Below are 19,125 nucleotides of genomic sequence, written 5' to 3'. Positions count from 1 at the left end.
CTATTTTCCAAGACCCTCATCGCTCCCTCTCTAAACTTCCCCGAAGAGCAACAAGCAATTTTCTATGACAGTCAGCAGTAAACTTTGGCCAGTCATCGTGCAGATTGGTCGCGAGGAAAGCGAGCCCGTACACGCTGAAGAGATGCGTGTTTGCGTTGCGTCTGAGAGGACAACGTAGTCCCCGGAGCTTCGAAAGCTGTCCGTTCAAACGTGAACGGATGTTTCCTTGACTCCTTCCGCTTCCCTGGAGCTTTCCGCTTCGCGACGAAGCCGCACGCACGGTTTGCGTTTCCACAGCGACGTTTCAGGAAGACGCGACCGAAGGAGTCGAAACAGAAACGACGGCAGAGGTAGACACGAGGTATACACATACCTGTCGATTAACGAGCGTAGATACGGTTTAATTACACGAAGACGAGACGGAGAGACCCTATAAATTGATAAACACCCGGCGGAGACTTTGCGAAAACGCTACGATCCGCGTCGAACGAGCAAACTGCGTCACGCGTCTTTCGTCCATTTCGTGTTCGCCAGCTGCACGCTCCCGCCATTATCGTCCCGCTGGGGTGCATAGGAGATTAGAGCGAACTGTGTTTTTTCTGTCGCGACTGGTCGTCTGCTCGTAAAAACAGGGTTGCAATAGCAACATTCGATGTTACGGGGGTTGTTTCTGTAGTGGTAATGATTTCCTTCAATTCATTTTTTCCCTTTTTGTTGATCAAAATTCTGTAGAAAGAAATACGAGTGGTCCTATCAACCGTACAAATTTGTTCAGGGCAATGAACGTTAACGTTTATCGGGCAGGGTGCCTCCGCGTGGCTGCCACTTTAAAACTTTAATGTTTCACCCGGCGTGACTCTTCGAATTGCTTTACGGTTTCATTCCCAACAGCAACAGTACCGACTGTGCTTCGAAGCTTTGTAAAGGGGATCCTTATTCAGCTTCGTTCTCGCGTCGCCTTCTCCACGGCCATCGTCTCGCATTAAAACATTTAACTTGGTAACCGAGCAGGACGAGCCCGGTAGACTTCTGATTCGCGACAAATATTTGTACTTCGCGTTGCACTCGGGGACCAGTGAAAATTTCATTAAAACATCGCAGAGTTCGTTTACCATCTTACTCTAGTCGTTCAGAATCAGTATGAATATAATAGACGCATCGCGTGTCACGATCCCTTTCCCACGAATCGCAACGGAACCGATCGCCCTCGCGTTCCCTCGCGTCGATCGCAATTAATCGCGCGTCGAGGTAACGTAAAGACAAATAAATAGTCGCGAGCGGATACGCTGCTCGCGAAGATGAGTCTCGCGCGTGTGATTTACGCACAACAAATCTTCTAACCCATCGGTACGCGTAGGTCGAGCAGAGAGAAGCGGTAATGGGCCAGTGGCCGACAGAGAATAACAAATCATACATACTCATGGCGGGTAGGTTAAAAGTGCGCTTAAATCTCGCTGGAATAATGAACTTCCCGTCGGTATTAATAACGATAGCGAGCCGCGTCTTCGTTGTTTCTAATGGATTTTTAGATAAAAAAAAAGAAACACACACGCACGGAACAGGATCTACGAGAACCTCCCTAACGTTATCCTTCTTCATCTATTCGTCGTACAACAGGACATCCTTTTCTATTTTCTTACCCACGGTGCTTGGAGTCGCACGGAACACGTGGCCGGCGTCACTTTAAACAACTTCCTCGTCTCCCTTGGGCCGTGACGCGAGAGAAACGCATCTTCTTTGCGGCTTCTTAATGCCCTGCGAGCCTCATAAAGGGTCTAATTGTTTCGAGGGTTCGTCGAAAAAGGGGGCGGAAACGGTGCTGAAAGTAAATTGCTTCGAGGATTGTTTTCGATTTAGCTGTTTCCTGTATCGGCTAGAAACAGAAACAGACATCTTTCTAGTGGAAGAATAACGAATTGTTTGAGTCGAGTAAAAATTGTGAGGTTCGAGCGATGATTCATCGAGGAGGAACAACATTTAAGGGAAAAACTCAACCATTTCGCCAACGAATTCGTCGGCTTTGTCGAGCATACGTGACGCTGATGTAATTTTTGTGCTTATCTTAACGACAAATAGTATATGACGAAAAAAGATATTTAATTATGCGATTTCAACGTTGATAAAAATTAAAATTGCACGTTAAGGCGATGATTGGTGCGTTAGCCATTACCGTACGTTGATTGTGTGGGTATGAATGATTACGACTATTTTATGATTGATCGAGCCGATGTTTGATTTTGTGATTGATAATACGGAGGATGGTTTCACGATGATGAATCATTACGTACAATTAATTTTTACGCGTTCTAGATAATAACTGAATATAATATTCGCCTATTACTCATGAAACGCTAGAGAACACTCTATCAATTTATGCAATTTCGTACAATAAAGCATTGGTTCTTTTCATGATGTACATTCCATCATTATCAGCGCAGTTAAATCAACGATTTTAACAAGCTTTACACCCTTCCGAGATTAATTGGTAATTCAATTTTCAAGGATGTAGAACATCAACATGGCCATTTATCTTACGTTCCGTCTATCTGCACGCTGATCAGCATCGAATCCCCTCGAATCCGCTAATCTGATCGATTCTTTCCCTCCCATGGAACGAACCTGTTCTATCTATCAAGAAAATTACTGGATATCACGGAAACGTTGTCGCGCAACAGTGTACGTTCTGTAACATAACTACACGAATGTGTGTCCAACCATCCGGTGAAACAGTTTCCAAACTTAGCCCAAGGGTTAACCGTGTACACAAATTCCCCTTTGATTCTCCGTTTCCTCTCGATACACCGAGGCTTCCATTCGCATCTCACTCTCGCGAGAGTAACTGATCTGGCGATCAGTCATCGACGTTCGGTCTCAAAATACACGTTAATATATTTATCTTGTAACCAAAATAACTGAAAATTTTCTGTACATCGAAGTTATCGAAGATTCCAAGCGGCCGCAGCGAAACGAGGTCCCGCTAAATTCGCCGGAACGACATCCGACCATGGCCTCTTCCATATATGGATCCAAGCGAAACCCTAGATCCGTGGTTGTCGCAACGTGCGGTCAGAAACCGCAAGCTCGAGGCGGATAAACGCCGACAACGAGCCACTTCTTTTCCATGCCCGTGGCGCAAGACGGCCGTCCGAGAAAGAGCAGAGCCCACGAAACGACCACTGGCACATGAGTCACCGCGTCCCTGTTCATAATTACGCTCCAATTGTTGCCTCTCTCCCGCGAACGAGGAAGGAAGGACTCCTCCGTGCCACTGGCAAGACGCGTTTTAATGCGTCTGACCGCCCCCGCTGCCTGTCGCTCTTATTCTCGGCTTTGCTCGTCATTCAGGCCAACGCTAGAGATAGAGCACAGTCTATTCAAAAAGTTCGCCGATTCTCTCTCTATTAACCCTCGCTAATAAGTTGTTTAAGTTACTTCCCGAACCGTCGATCGATCGTCGTTCAAACGAGAAGGGAAAAGCGGTAACGAGAAGAATTTAAAGCGTATAGCTATCTGTAAATATAGCTAGTCGATCCATCCTTCAACTGTCGGGAATGATTGATCAAATGAATCCAGTCCGCCACGGTTTCTTGCCATGGGCATGTATAAAACTTAACCCGTTCCCCGGCCGGGGGCAAATCGATCCACCCTTTATCTGTTTGATGGATCGTTGATGGAATCTTGCTGCACCGTCGAAAATCGTTCTCATTCTATCGTCTTTCATTCCTCTCTGTACATTTGTACGTATGAATCAATCCTAATAGATCTCCATTGGGTAACTCGGCGCGTATAAACAAAATTTAACACCGTTATTTAGCGTACTTGCAAAACAGAAACAAATGATTCTATCCAGAATTGCTGTACATACACACGAATCTTTCATCTCGACCGAATATAATTCAAACTTTCCAGGACATACATTGTACGTCTCAATTGGTGTTCGATTGCCAGTGTAAATCGAACGTCGAGGAATTATTTCGTCCGGTGGCAGGCATCTCGTCAGGCCCACGAGTAGCTGGCCGGACGGGGTCGCGAAATATGTAGTGGATATTTAATAAATCGCCAGGGCGAGCGGGGAAGTTGGATGGAACAATGGAGCGGAGCTCGTAAATGCAAGCAGGCCGAAGGGACTTGCTCGGGGGGCGATAAAGCCTCGTCGAAAAGAGTGGAGTCGCGCGCGCGGGCAAACGAGCGAGCGTTCTCGACGGGAGAGCTATCGAGCCGTGCCACGACGAGGAAGCACTGTTATCGTGTATCGGTACATCGAGCACCCGCGCTTACGGCCGATCGAGCGGAAACCTTTACTGCCTCCGCCTCCGTAAATCGTCGTGGCGCTTACCGATTTTATTTACTGGCCTGCTGCACGACCGCGGAGGAATCCTACCAACGGGGGTGGCCGCCAGGAAGGTGTACCTCTGCCGAACGCGAGGATTTATCGTCCCGCGGACGACCGGACCAAGAACAATGCCGTAGATAATGGGCGCGAGCGGTTTTCGTGGAAACGGGAGCAAGCGTCGTGTTGGCTGCTCCCTTCGAGAAGACCGAGGACCATGAAAGAAGACCAAGTATCGAGCTATCAAAGCGGTTTCTTCCTGCTTTCGATACTTTACCCTGTCATCGTTTCAACTGGACCGTGATTTATCAGCTTGTCAATTCAATTCGAAATTCCAAATTCTAATACCATTGTACAATACTGTATCATTTTGAAAATATATACAGTAAAATCTCGATAAGTCGTCACTCAAGGGACCGAGAAATTTTGACGACTTAAGCGGAGTAAAAACCATGTCAATTTTAAAATGAGGAGGAAAGGAAAATGACGACTTATAGAGAAAATCTCAAAGTTTAATTATTCTGGTCCAAAACCGTACCTATAAATCTTTCCAAATGTATCTTCTATAATACCTTGTCTCGTAGAAAGTTCACGGAGACCGCAAAGCGAAACGTAACCACCCCAGAATTGTCCGTTCACCGCAAACGAGCCATCACGATCTCGAAACGGTTCGCTGTCCTCTTTTCTATCGTCTCATCCCCCTAAGTGCGATTATCATCGCGTTGACCGAGTCACCGAGCGTCGTTCATCATGAACCGGAGGCGTCTTCGCGTCCCTGGCGAACGTCCGGGCTCTCGTTACCACGTTCGCGATGCTGTCCACGCGGAAAGATCGGCGTCCAAGACCGGCCAGGTCGGCTCTGTTGCGTCTCCGGCTGCCAGAGTGGGCGAGAATTACAGGCATTGTGCACGCCGGTCGTTGCGGTAATGCGGTCCGCTGATTTATCGCGGAGGTGAGCCACGAGGAGGTGTAGCTAATTGTTCTTGCATGCAGATCCTGACCGAGGTGCGCCGCGGCTCGTTCCCTCGTCGCGACGCTTCGAAATTAATTGTGCAGCCTTCCTCTCACCCCTTTCTTCCTGTTTTCCCCCATCTTCTACTCTTTCTTTTTACCATAGACAGCAGTCTCGCGCGTGGCTGCTCGATCAAACTCCTCCTTCTCTTCTTTCCTGTTGACCTTCTCGATAACAGCGCGATTATCCTCCCTCCTTCATTAGACACGCCGGTGGATATCTTCGTTGATATCCGATTGTCGATTAGTCCAGTGTTTCACGGCAAGATTCATCGACCGATACGCCTAATTCGTCTCCGGCTATGACGCGAACCGCGTTACTCAGCCCTCGAAGAAATCTTGTTGGATTCCTCGCGAAACGCAGCTGTTCCTCGAGCAACAGCATAGCGTCCAAAACAGACACGATTTACGTTGGTTAGGAACGAGTTGGAAATAGAATCGCAGTGGAATCTCGCCACGCGGCTCTATTCGACGATATTAATGTTGCTCCTGTAACCAGTGCCCGAAACGACCGACCACGAATCACCAGCCATGTTGTTCCTTGATGCACCATTCTCTGCTTTGGTCATATCGTTCAGTTTCTTTCTAATACGTCTCTATACGGGGTGAAATCCTTCAACCCTTTCTTGGATTTCCTTACTTAGTTCCATAGATGGGACCACCATTTCATTTCACCAAATTAATAAGGTAACAGAAAATTAAACAAATATTCAAATAATTGTATCTTCTTGAACGCACCACACATGCTTCCTAAGAATATCATCTCTTTCTCTATTTAGGTAGTTTTTGAACAGCAGCTGTCTGTTTAGTTATCGAATGAGCCTCGCATATATTAACCGTAACGTGTCAGCCTTTGCGTTCCCATAACACGAGTACAACAACGTTCGCGATCTCGTCGAGCACGACCGATGCAATTATCGCGAGGGAGAGGACAGCCTCGCGGGAAGAACGAGCAATTTGTTTCGGCGACAAAGCGCGGCAAAACTGCTTGGATTCGATCCAGAATATCCCCCACGAGGAAATATTTGGCCGGATCTTTTCTTCCTCGTAGCAGAGGAGCGAGCCGCGACTGTTTCGTTCGACGCTACGGGGCGAGAACGATGGCCCCTGTTTGTCAAGAGGCATCAAGGGCGGAGGCAGCCGTTTGTCAAGGGGATTACACCAGCTCCTTTCCTCCCACCGCCGACGAATATTAAAATTCCTACGTATCTCCGTCGTGCGTGGCGTACCGCGAACCATCTTCCACCGAAAACGCCAACATTTCGCGCCCTCCTTTCCAATTCCTTCCGGAAATGTTCCCTCCACCGTTTTCCGCTGAATTCCTGATTCGCCGCGTCCTGTTCGCGGAACGCAACAATGCGTTTAAATACTTTCCGTCTATCACGATCACCCACTGCCTCCTTTTATCCCTGGTTATTTCGAGAGCTGCTTCTGTTCGAGACAAAGCGGGCAGAAATTCGACTATTTCCCGTATTCCTTAATTTATCTCGGCAAAGTGCGAGTAACGCAACATCCTCGTTCAATCGCGCAGAACATTACTTTCAATCGAAACTAATGATAGAACTATCCATTCACCAAATCAAAGTCCCTCGTTAAGATAATCATTAAAATTAAGATCAATGAAATTCCCATCTTCGGAACGCATCCGCGAGCCGAGTCGCGAATTCCGCGAATCAATTGGCCGAAGGGACGAATGTCGGACAATCGTGTGGCATCGAGCTGCGTTTTTCTTCGGACGAGTTAATTGACCGGACGTGGTCGTGTCCGCCGATAAATAGAAGCAGGAACGCCGGTTTTATCCGTTCACCGGTGCGCATGCTCGGTCGCGAGGAAAAACGTACCTCGAAGTCGGAGCACGCTCTTCGAAAGCCGCGCTGCAAAGAGGAAGAAGAAAAAAACGGAATATCGCCGACAGGATTCCTCGTTGCGCCCTGAAATGCTGATTGCCAAGCAGATCTATCGGTCTGGCATTCTCTTCAGCGAATAAACGCGAGCTCCCGAGCGGATCTGTCGCGGAATCTTTTTCTCGCCGACGACAAGATTGCGCAACCGCGAGCTCGCACGTGCGATACCGCTAAATCGAACGTGAACGGAATAATATCGCGAGAGTTCCGCAACTGGTTTCGCAATATTCCACGAAATCACACGTCCAGCAGCCGGTAGACTGGCGTTCCTCATCGAACCGGAGCCTCGATGCTCGGGGCGACCGGAAAAATTCTTTATCGCGTGTTTCCAGTTTCGTGTAACGCCCCGAGCGAGCGTAACCAGCCGAGCTGATAATAATCGGCGGGATTTTGCACGCCAATCCAGAGGCAGCGCGCCACCTCTTTGCTTCCGCGAGCGATGGTAAAAAATGGAAAAGCGTAACTGGTTCGATTATGCGAAAAACGGGAGGTTGAATTGCTTAACTAGGCCAGACGATCGAAGGGTTAAAGATTATCCGTCGATGAATCATTGTCTAAGAAGCTGTTCTATAATTAGGTTGCGATAATCCGAGTATTATCAGCTTATAATTACTCTTCTGTATGAATCTTCCGAGAAGGAAGTAAAGTTTAGTAGAAGAAATTGAATTATCTCGACGATGTACGAGCCTCGAACGATAAATAGCGGAAAATTCAATTCGTTCCATTCGACTACCTTCTGCGAGACTTAATGAAACTTCAAATAATACGGATCGCCTAACATTGTCGAAGTTCAACGAGTTCGGAAGATAGGAAGTTTGAAATTATCGAATATTTCTTGAACGAAGCCTTTTGATAGCTCAGCTAATGAACGAAATGAAGTGAAATTTAATTCACTTCCGAAGGATCTATGAACACTAGGTACTTACTTCTTTATGGACTTCAACGATTTCACTTACGTATACCTGTATAACAAAGACTCAAACTTTCGAAGGCTCAATTAATTTTCAACGAAGTTTCATTACATTTACCTCTGGTACTTTGCCGGGACACAAGGCTTCCGACGAAACTTGTAATCTTTAAGTGCTACGTGCTTCTTGTTTCTGAAGTTATCGAAACAGTTATCCAAGATTTTTTAAAGTACCTGCAAATCTTCGACACCTTCGCAAGGAACGTTCTTCAATCTATTTGATTGATTTTCAAACGACTCAGCTACTTTCTGTTAAAAATAATGAAACTATAAGCCTTAAATTAATACCCCATAAATGGTGTTTTACCATACTTTTCTGTCATGAAATCTTGTCAGACTTTCTGCGCCCGCTGTTCGATACGAAACAGCCTAATAGAAACGTGTTGTATCGAAAATTCATTGCAGACCAACCGGGCCGTATAAATATCAAGACACCCGGGTAGAATCGTTCTCGTTTCTGCACGTGCGAGCACTCGCTGTTATCGAGATAATATAATATCGTTGAAACACCTTCGTGGAAGCATTTATCGGGAATAGAGTGTAGGAGTGTAGTGCGGATGGAAGGAAGGAAGCGATTGTTGCTGGCGGGGACAGTAAGATTAGCAAGTTGCCGAGATTACTTTGGCAAAGTTCGGAATAGTCCTGATTGAAAGTAGCTTTGCTCGGGAAAGTTCTTTCTTCGCGGGAGGAATAACTTCCGGCCGATTCCCTTTGGCGGAAAATATTCCTGTTTCTTTATGCAAGACTACGGGCGTAACTTTTGCCGCTCTGCTACGCTTAAATCAACGTCGTCATTCTGAGAAACTCTGCGCTTTAAGAGGATTATAAGTATACTGTGTATGAGACACTTTGTGTTTGTGTAGCCACAGATTGAATGCTGATCTCTGTTAAAGTTTTCCAATCTAAATAGGATTGCAATAAGAAGATCCTCGTCTGTTTTACCGCGATGGAATGATAATGACAATAGGTTTTAATTTTAAGTACATTTTAAGTAAATTTGACACCCCTTCGAGTTGTAAAATGAAAATTGAAGTATTCTTAATCAAAATAAAGGGGATCGTTCGAACGAGAAATAGAGCCAATATAGAATCATTTTCGATAATAAAGACCATAGAAGACGTCGGTTAAGAGGCGTTTGATGGCGGTGGGTCACGATACGACTTCATTAATCCAAATCAGACATCGTTGAAACGGGTGTCGCTGACTTGGCTTTATGCTTGTTTCGAGTCCATAACTTGACTCGTTCCCGCTTATTACCGTTCAATCGAGAGTAAAGCGGCACGAGCGGTTAATTGACTTTTTGAACTTTCCTCCCCAAGTTGCCACGAATCGTGGAAGTAGGAGGAAGTTTCGGTCGAGACGCGAAAGGGCGAGAGACGCGAAAGCGATACCGGCTCCTTTTCCTCTTTCGTTCGAATCCACCACTCGACGACCACGAAATGATTCAACGAGACCCACCCTTACCTACCCCATGGCAAAGTGGCGAAGACGCGAAAACGATATTCATCAAGATGTCCCGGTGGGACGGAGTTTGTATCGAGAGGCAATTAACCGCGAACATCTTTTAAATTTAACTTCCTTCGCGTTTCTAGCTGGCCAGCAAATATTATTACTTGCGTTAAAAGTAGAAAAGTAGAGGGTTAAAAGTATTTGAGGAATGCAAATTTTTTGTACAGTTTTCTATGGTACAAAACGAAATAAATCAATCAAGTAAAAGTCAATAATTGATTAAAGGAACGATTCTTTTATTCCTTGTAAGCGCGACGAATTCGTGAATAAGCTTCTGGCACGAGTTCGTGACGCTTTTCAAAGCGTGTCTAATAGCCCGAGAGGAGAAGAGAAAAGAGTGGTAAAGAGACGGAGAGAGACGGATAGTTTGGCACGAATTATCGGCCTCGGATCATGACATGAATTTTTCATTAATCCCGTGCCCGCCATCCCTCTCTTTGTCCGGCATCGTTCGCTAGCTCTTTATGTGCTTATAATTAAAATTGATTGGTACGAAAGAAGAAGCCAATATTAATCACACACGTTGGCGTTGGATAATTAAATACAGAGAGCTCGAACGCCGCAAATTTCCGGCGATACGCCGCGGTGGCACGCGAGAATCCGATGCATATTTCAATGACGACCGATACGGAAATTTCGCGAAAATAAAAAGTCTCGATCCCCGTTGGCCGGCTATCGATGGCACCGCATTCATTCACGTCCATGCCAGCCCGTAATTAATAACCCGTTTTAATCAGGCTTGCGCGCTCGTCCGCTCAAGCGATCACGGTCTCGTTTCGTTGAAAAAAAGCCGCGTGGCCAGGGTAAAAACGGTCTGATTTATAGTTAAGAGCCGCGTTCTTCAAATAAAAGCGTGTCGATGAAACGAGATCCGCGGAGTAGCTGCGAGACATAGGAGGAAAAAAGAGCGAACGGTGATTGACGTTAAGTCGACCGGCTGACTCGATTATCGTTTCCCCGGTCATTAAGAAGAAACGTCATTTACCTCCGTGCATCCCCTTCTTCCCTATCGCGAACGGATTAAGATAAGCGATTACGTCACGATCGAGGCTGTCGCGCTTTCGAATAAATCAGCCGATCGACGACGTGCGACGAAAAGCCGGACGTTCAATTAAATTCCATTAAAGCATCAATTTCCGCGCCTGGCTTCCATTAATTTCCCGGATCCTTTCGTTACCATGGACCGTTCCGCTTTCAAAGGAAATTCCTTCAGTATTCGTGCCACCCATCATCGATCCATTGCGTTACATTTTTCTTTCCGTAATATATTTTATCGAATTCATTATCACTTGACGAAGAGAGAAACGTTTAATTGTAAATTTCTTATTTTTTTCGATGATAGATTCATCCACAATTGCGGCGAGATTTTCATAAGGATGCAAGGTGAATTATGGAGATTCGCGGAGCTGGTCGCGCGCAAAAACCATCTCGCTGAGAGGTAAATCGAGCGGTATCAATTAGAATTGATGGATGAAAAAGTGCTGGTCGATCGTGACCCGTCTAGCAAGCCCGATGAAAGATGAACCGCAACAAGATCCCCGCTCGGATATTAATTGCTCCGGGTTTGCAGAATCTTACTAAGGGCACATGAATCTTATCCCGCAGATGGATACATAATTTAATGAGAAATGCTAGCAGGGTACCGTACATTAGATCGTATAATAATTGAATTAATTTTTATTCGTAAAATAAAATTTACGAGCAAGTTATTGCATCGTATTCGAGTGAAAAATAGAAGAAAAATCGCAAGGGGCCAGATGCAACGAGGAAGCATCGGAGAAAAGGAAAATAGAGACAACAAGCCGGTGAAAGGAGCCGAACGAGAAGAAAATCCCAGCCCGTAAACCAACGCTTTTCCATCGTCTCCGTCGAGGTGGAAACGGGACGCCCATTGTGCGCCGGCGAACGAATTAAGGTTGGATAGGTTCTTCCACTCTTCCAGTCTTGTGGATGAGGAAACCAAACACGCCGGCTACGATCGCTAAAGAGAGACAAACAGCAACGAACGCTATCCGTCGGTGTTGCACAAAGGGCCCGGTGTTGCCCTGTGCATTGTGCAACACGGCCCTGTGTACCGATGCACGAGAAACCACCGAGGCTGTCAAGAGAGCAAGTTTCTGCCCTCTCGAAACGACCGAGAAAAGTGGACACAGAGAGAAAAAACCAGTGGCACGAAATCGTTCTTTGAATCATGGGGATCGTAGAGGACGTCAAGGTGGACTTGTCGAGGGTGGGAACGAAGGAAACGCGAAGAACGAAAAGAGAAAGAGGAAAGTGAAGCCGGTGGTCTGCAACAGTCTGATAGAGTGGTCTTCGTCGATGCGCGAAATGGACGAAATCCACACCTGTGGAATGGACCTGTGGGTCCATTCGTCCCGTGGATGCTCCCTATTGAAGAGACATCAAGCATGGCTACCTCTCGAATCGATGGACTTCATTATTTACTACTTCAAATCCCTCGATTCTTCGGACTCTTTTGGGTATTTTTAAAAGATATTAATGTTCTTTTTTAATTAAAATTTCTAAAGGTTAATTGTTTCACACCGATCACAGTTTTCTTACCAACCATCACCTCAATAGAAAGCTCACGAATTACACTGTTCATGATATTAAAATATTAATATTCTTTTTAAAATTTCTAAAGATTAGTTGTCTCACACCGATCGCAGTTTTCTTCTAAATTTAAACAACCGTCGCCTCAGTGGAAAGCTCACGAGTTACAAAGTTGAATGGTCATCACCAGCCGTCCGTTGCCTCCTTTTCTTCCTCGTGGAAGTATCCTCGAGAGGACAGACGAAGCTCACGAGAGGCAACCCCATCCGTCTATTAATCCGATCTTTTGTGGCCGTTATCGATCACGACCACTCGCTCCAGGGGGCGTCCGCAACGTATTCCGGCTCCGTGAGCTGCACGTTTTTCGTGTTGCCCGTGTTCGTGCAGGTATTTTCAGGTAAAGCCACACGCTGCGCCACCGAAAGGGTCCGCGGCTGCTTCCCAACGATGGGAGCCACTCGTCGTCGGAATATTAATTATGTTAATTACGGACCGATGAGACTGTTCGACGAGTGGAACGTGCTAAATGAGTTTCGTTAGTTACGATTGCCCCCCTGCTCGATAACGCCTCGCCGGCACGCGGAACACACGCTCTACACGTTGCTTACCTGAACCTTTTTTATTTTTCATTCCCTTTCGAGAGGATTCAATCTCGTCCGGATGGTATTTATCGCCTCGTTATTGGATTTAAAACGGTATCGTAATGTCGTGAAATAATTCCAGTTGGTGGTCCGGTAGCAATTTCGGCCAAATTGCACGCTAACGTTCTGCAAACCATTCGTGATCAATCTTAACTGAACCACCTTAAATAACTCGATGGCGAAAGAGAAATGTAAAAGAAAAGCAAGATTTCAAATGGCACACAATCAATCCCAACATCCATAACGTCGCAAAGCGCAACGTCTCTACACTCGTCACTTTCGCTCTCTTTTTCTGTGCTTTTTAATCCCTCAAAGCTCGCAAACGTGGGGAGAAAAGTAGAAAGAGGGAAAGTAGCATTAAAGATCAAGGAAGTGGTGTTCGGTCGCGAGTACGCCTCGCAGGAAGCCCGGTTCCCCCGCGTTCGAAGAAACAAAAGGAGGCAGTCTCCTTCCCTTTGTCTCGCAGAGGCACACCCTTCCACTGCACGTGTCTGTGTGCGAGCATTATTCACCAGTGACTCGACGTGTATCCAACGTGTGCACGAGCAACCATCGAAGCGAGAGAGTCTGTCGTTCGACCTCTAATGGGACGCCGCGCCGGTGAGCGCCGGTTTTCTGAAAGCGGGTGAACAGTCGAGAGTCCACTAGCCCTCTCCTAACCCGGCAATTTTGGTGCCCCACAATCTGCCAGATTGCATCCCGCCTAGCAGGCGAATTATCTATCTCTCACTCCCCCTTTCCGAGGCCCGTGTATCCGCGAACGAACAGAGATTCGAGGAAGGCCAGCTCTATGCTCTATCTTTCCGCCCGCCACTTTTGCGTCGCCTGTAATTCAGAAACGAGACGTTTCCCTCCGTCAATTTCCAGCTTGGACCGATTGTCCCTCTTCCGCGGAGGACCTCTTCGCTATCGGGATAATGACAGACTTGGACCCCGCGAGATTTAGGGGACGAATCGTCCAGTAGATTTGAAGGTACACGGATTTTTGGACCAAGTGTCGTTGGTTTAGTACCATTATGCTCGTTAAATAGCTCACGCATCATCTTATCAGCTCCTAATTACATCTCGCTATTATCAGGAATATACATTTTGAATGTCTCTCGAGGTACCATTGCACTAGTCAAAATTTCGCAAGAATGATGGAAATGGAAGAAGGATAACGAAGATCGATCTTCTGTCTAACCACAGGCTCTGACCGTTGAAATGTTCATCCCTTCGTGTTCTCCCAGAAGAAAGAAGTCTTCTTTCAAGTAGGCAGGACTCTTTCAACTTCCCGGAAGAAAGGCTGGCCGTTCAGTGGGATGGGAAAGTCAGAGTATTCGGTAAGAATGAAAAGAAGGAAGGAAGGAAGGAAGGAAACGTCATGCTGGCAATTCGTCGCGCATTCTTGAAGCGCGTGCACGGCAATTTTGCGGCTCGAGGATGCTTTCACAATTAGCGGTATCTACCGGGCGGCACGGGACGCATTCTTCTTGTGGACCCGGGTCCCACGCGGCAGCCCGAAGGCCTCATTTTCCATCTCCGTCTCTCGCGGTTTTGTCGTTAAGCATTAATTGAGCTCAGCCGTAAGATTACAGAGAGAGGATCTTCTCCGGCACGCGGAGAGGTATCCGAGAAACCGAATGAATTTCAGCCCGCGGTGTCCCCGCCTCTTTTTTCTCCTCCTCATTTTCTTCTTCTACTTCGCCGGAACGTCGAGACCAACCTGTTATTAAGGGACCCTGCCGATTAGATTGCGCTAATGGCGAACCGCTGTCTCCTTCCTCGAGAGAAGAATCGACTACTCCTCTCGAAAGCCCGGCTAACCAGTGTCCTTTTTCTCCCCCCCCCCCCTCCTCTTCTTCCTTTTTCATCATCCGGATACCGTTGCCGAGGACACGGAAATACTCGAGAGTTCCGAAAATTCACGAGAGCATCGCGAGACCGTTGTTACGAGCCCTGTTTTCCTCCGGATCGTCCGTGATTCCATTAAGGGAATCTTCCTCGCTGATCCCGCTTCTACCACCCTCACCTCGTCCTGGCGATACCCTCTCGCGTAGGATTCGTTCGCAGACCGAGCCAGCACTCTTTTAAGCGCCTCGTATTTCCCGTGGGAACGAGACAGCCCCCCCTCGACAAAGGCACGAAAAACGTTTAATAAATAAATTGATCGGGTTTCTCCCTTCCATCGCGTCTTCTCTTCTCACCGTCTCTCTTTCGCGCATTCTTGCGCCCCTCCGGCCGTTTCCGTTTGCGAGGTAAACCCCTCTCGTCTTCCGGAAACGCGACACCAGACACTGGGTTTCAACTCACGTTTCATTAGCTCGCTAATGCCTGCGAGACGAGAACGTCCCTCGCGGAGGGGGATTATTTTTATTATTGTCCTCGAGCACAATGGAAAATCGTCGGTGGTGGCTCGTTCACCCATATGGCGATGCACGCGCAACTAGATAGATTTCCGGATTTATTTCGAAACTCCAATTTTTCGCGTTTAGAATTCTGGGTCATGCTGCGGTCAGTCGGCGCAGACCTTTCCTCCGTGATTCGCATTGCGAGTGCACCGGGAAAATTGAAAAGTTACGAGAGAAATTGTAAACTGCCGGCGAGTGGAAAGCGGTTAGTTGGAAAATCGTTTTCCAAGTGTTTGACTGTGGTGAAAGTTGTGCCGAGCATTTGCAAGTAAAAAGAGAAGCCCGAATAAAATTGCAACTACGTTTCAGTATTCGAGTTGTATTAGATATTTGACGATGGTTTGAACAATGCGTTTCGGGGTTTAGTTTTAATCCGTACCTCCCCCTTTTATGCAATATCCAAGTGTACCCGAGTACCTTCCGGACTTTCGCGTTCCAACAATACCTTCGCGCAACAATACCGATTTGCTTGGAAGTGCCATATGCTCGATAGTAGTAATTCATTCGTCGAACACACGGAGTGCCATTGGAAACTACGGTTATTCTAGCACGAAAATTATTCAAATATTCGAATAAGTTCGACATGTAATAATTGGTAATTTTACAGTGTACATTACTGAAGCTTCTAAATAAAGGAAACTTAAATTAACAAAGAGTGATTTTATAATTTTCCTTCCAAAATATAACGCATCGAATCCCTTGTCTTGTACTACTTTTAAACAGCGACTTTTTAAAAACCGTATTGACTGTTCCGATCGCGAGGCCATATGCCCACTCGATTTTCAAGTTCTAAACGGTCTCGAGGTAACGCGAGTTCGTCCAGGTTTCCCGGGGCGATCGAGAGGCGCACAATAAACGCTCGCAGGAAAATTAGGGCGCAGCGAGTCGTAGACGCTCGCAGCCGGTCGATTTCGAAAAAACCTCGTGCCAACCCGCGGAGCAACAGCGTCGCGTTATTACACGGCCGTTTGTGAATCGTAACCCTGCTGCTAGTGGCACAGGGGTGGCCAAGCCACGACAACGGGGTGACACAATTGCGAAGGAGAGAGAACGAATGCGAGCGAGTGGCGCGAGTAACTCGAGTAGGCACTCTCGGCGATCTCTGGTCTCTCGTGTTGCGTGCAACAGGCTTTATAAGCCCGTTACGCCACTTATGCAATCGTGAATGCGTCGCTACCCCGCGATCGCGTTCCTATGCATTTCAATGCGTCGCGACGACCGTTCGAAGCCTTTGCCAGTGCTATTCACCGTCGATTCCATCGACCGGGAATAACGAGGGAGTTTCCGATTCGTCGTTGTGTTCGTCTTTATCCCAGATGCCAATGCACCGAACAACGGCTATTCAGCTTTGTGCCGAGTGGTTTGTTGCATTCAGCCTCTGTTAGGCTATCGAGGAATTAGCTGGAATCAACCTTAAGGAGAACTCCCTTCCCCGTTTCTAATTACCCACCGAAAAACGTATTGAAGATGAAATTGCAAAGATTTCTCCTATCTATTATACCGTAGGCATCGCATCAACTATGCTAATACGTCTCTGTTGGTTTACCCAGAAAGCGATGGGTAAACATACGCGTATCCCACTCGATTACCGAACCTGTCTCATCCATCCTAGAGTCTCTCTCGCGTGGACGAGCAGAAACCATGACGGTTTTCAACGATATTATAGGAAGAAGAAAATGCGGTACGTGTGCCGGCTTTCCTAAGACGTTTTCATGTTTTTTCAACGTCGAAAGACGGGTTCGTTCGAACAGAAATAATCTTATTACCCATAAAAACAGCGCGTAGACGATCGTAAAAGGGCAACGGTAGCCATAAAAAGAGAAGAAACGAGGAGAGAACAAGAAGAGTCGACCTATCTTTTTCCGCTCTTACATAATGTGGGAATACCCCATGGAACGCGATCCGAGAAAAGTGTTCGATACCTTGCCGTTCAAATTTACGACTGACGCGACTTTTATGCCAGGGGGATACCACAGATTTGTCCTACAACTTATCGATTCCATTAAGTACTATTAGCAAGCTGGAACCATGGAGGCGAGACGAGAATCGGCCGGTCGAACGCGCTTACCTGTTCATCCGGTTCGCTCCGAGTGGATTCATTTGTTTTAGGAGCCATGGGTCCATGGGAGATTCGGCCGTCGAGATAAAAGAGTCAATCCGAACAGTCGCAGGATTCATCGTCGGACGATCGAGGCTCGGATACGTCCATGAATAAGCCTGTTCGAAAAGAAAAAAGAAATAGTATTATTCGAGTTCGTTCGATTCATTGAGATACAAGTTTTTGATCCTCTTACAGTGTGATTTACTTAGGTGGATAGTTTAAAGATAACGTTGCAAATTAATTGAATAAATAAGGATCGTTTCTGGTTTATCTCGACTGAATTATGATAAAGACCGTTTCCGAATATGATCGAGATAAAGCATGCACCTGGTACTTTATGCAGTGATAAATTATAGTCGAATGGGATTAAAACACGATACGCTATCTAAAATTTATAGGGAATTAGACAATAAATAGCTTAATAAATTTCTAATCGGTTTTTTACTCGCTGCCCATCAAATACTATTAGGTTTTCAATTGAAGTCCTCGGGATGGAGAAGGTTGCTCATCACAGTTTCTAATACCATCAATTCACTATAATGCTTTCTTTCAACGAACTCAATTTCCCAAATTGTTAAATCTACATACATTATCCCTCTTTCGATATCTGAAGGAAGCCCTCGAGACGCGTTCCTTACTTTCACCCTTCTCGTACGTTTTCCTTCTTTCTATTCCTTTTAATCCAGCCTCCGGTGTCCCTTTCCTCGCGAGAAATGGGACAGTCTCGGATTTCACCGGTGGCCTACTCGAGACGAGGCTCGCGTCGTAACTCTAGACAGGCAACGTCGATTTTTCCCCGGGAAAATTAATGGACCCGCTGACGTGGTGTGTAAAAAATACGACCGCTCGTCGTACATCGATTTTCTCGATGCGACCTCGCAATTTCATCGGTGACTCGCATCGTTCACCGAAGCTTTTTCTCCGTCCCGGAGTTTTTCCCGCCGCGGAGACGCGTGATTGATCGTTCGTCTCGTGTTACGCGAAATCGCGTTATTTCGGAAGTGAAACACAGACTTTCCGGTCGTCCCGTGTTTTCAGTTTATTTCCAAAGACACTTAGCGAAACCAGGCATACAGAGTACAATAAAATATCATGGTAATTATTAGGAAAGAAACTTATCTTGGATATTTTCGTATAATTTCACCGAAGAAACCGGATGCCATTTACTTTGCTGTGCATTTGGTTAATTATAGTTCGTTTTATCTTAAGTTTACCCATCACGGTGATGTATGGACCGCGAGGGATTTGTTGATTTCGAGAAAGGAATTTCGGAGGAGGCTGCAAAGGTTATCGCTAACGCGGTGAGTCAATTAGGACTATCTCTGCGCAGAAAATCGGCCACTTTGATCTTGAAGTGGACTAATGCGAGGTGCTTCGAAGTATAATGGTAAGGTAGATACGTTTGGGGACCACGGTCGAGAAAGCGTTGTTGGAAAAGTAATCGAAACGGCGGCGCCTCGAGTAACAGAAATTTTCACAAAAAACACAAGGGACCTCTACCTGGTGAAGTGTTTGTATTTCATTTTTCGACGAGTTGTGAGAAAATTTCGATTACCTCTTCCGTTTTAACCATTCTTAGAACCTTTGAGAATCCTTTTTCTCTTCTAAGGCACAATCAATTTTCGATAAAGTATATAACCCTTCACGGTTTCGCAAAATTTTTACTTGAAATAATTTTAAAACCTACTGTTTCTTTGAATCAAGGCCAAAAACTCTGCT

At 46.3% G+C, this 19,125-nt stretch overlaps 1 long non-coding RNA gene across 13 annotated transcripts in view; it reads right to left on the bottom strand.

Annotated features, from left to right (window-relative positions):
* The window catches only part of LOC114879615, a 187,619-nt gene that overhangs the window by 15,426 nt on the left and 153,068 nt on the right, over positions 1 to 19,125 (bottom strand). For all 13 annotated transcript variants that reach the window (XR_006829455.1, XR_006829457.1, XR_006829461.1 and 10 more), the window contains one exon: positions 17,374 to 17,522. This is a non-coding gene — a long non-coding RNA (uncharacterized LOC114879615). The remainder of the gene's footprint in view (positions 1 to 17,373; positions 17,523 to 19,125) is intronic.

This window comes from Osmia bicornis, chromosome 6 (assembly GCF_907164935.1).
Source record: "Osmia bicornis bicornis chromosome 6, iOsmBic2.1, whole genome shotgun sequence".
NCBI classification, from domain to species: Eukaryota; Metazoa; Arthropoda; class Insecta; order Hymenoptera; family Megachilidae; genus Osmia; species Osmia bicornis.
The sequence above is the reverse complement of the archived record's forward strand: the minus strand, read 5'-3'. Positions and strand labels throughout refer to the sequence as shown.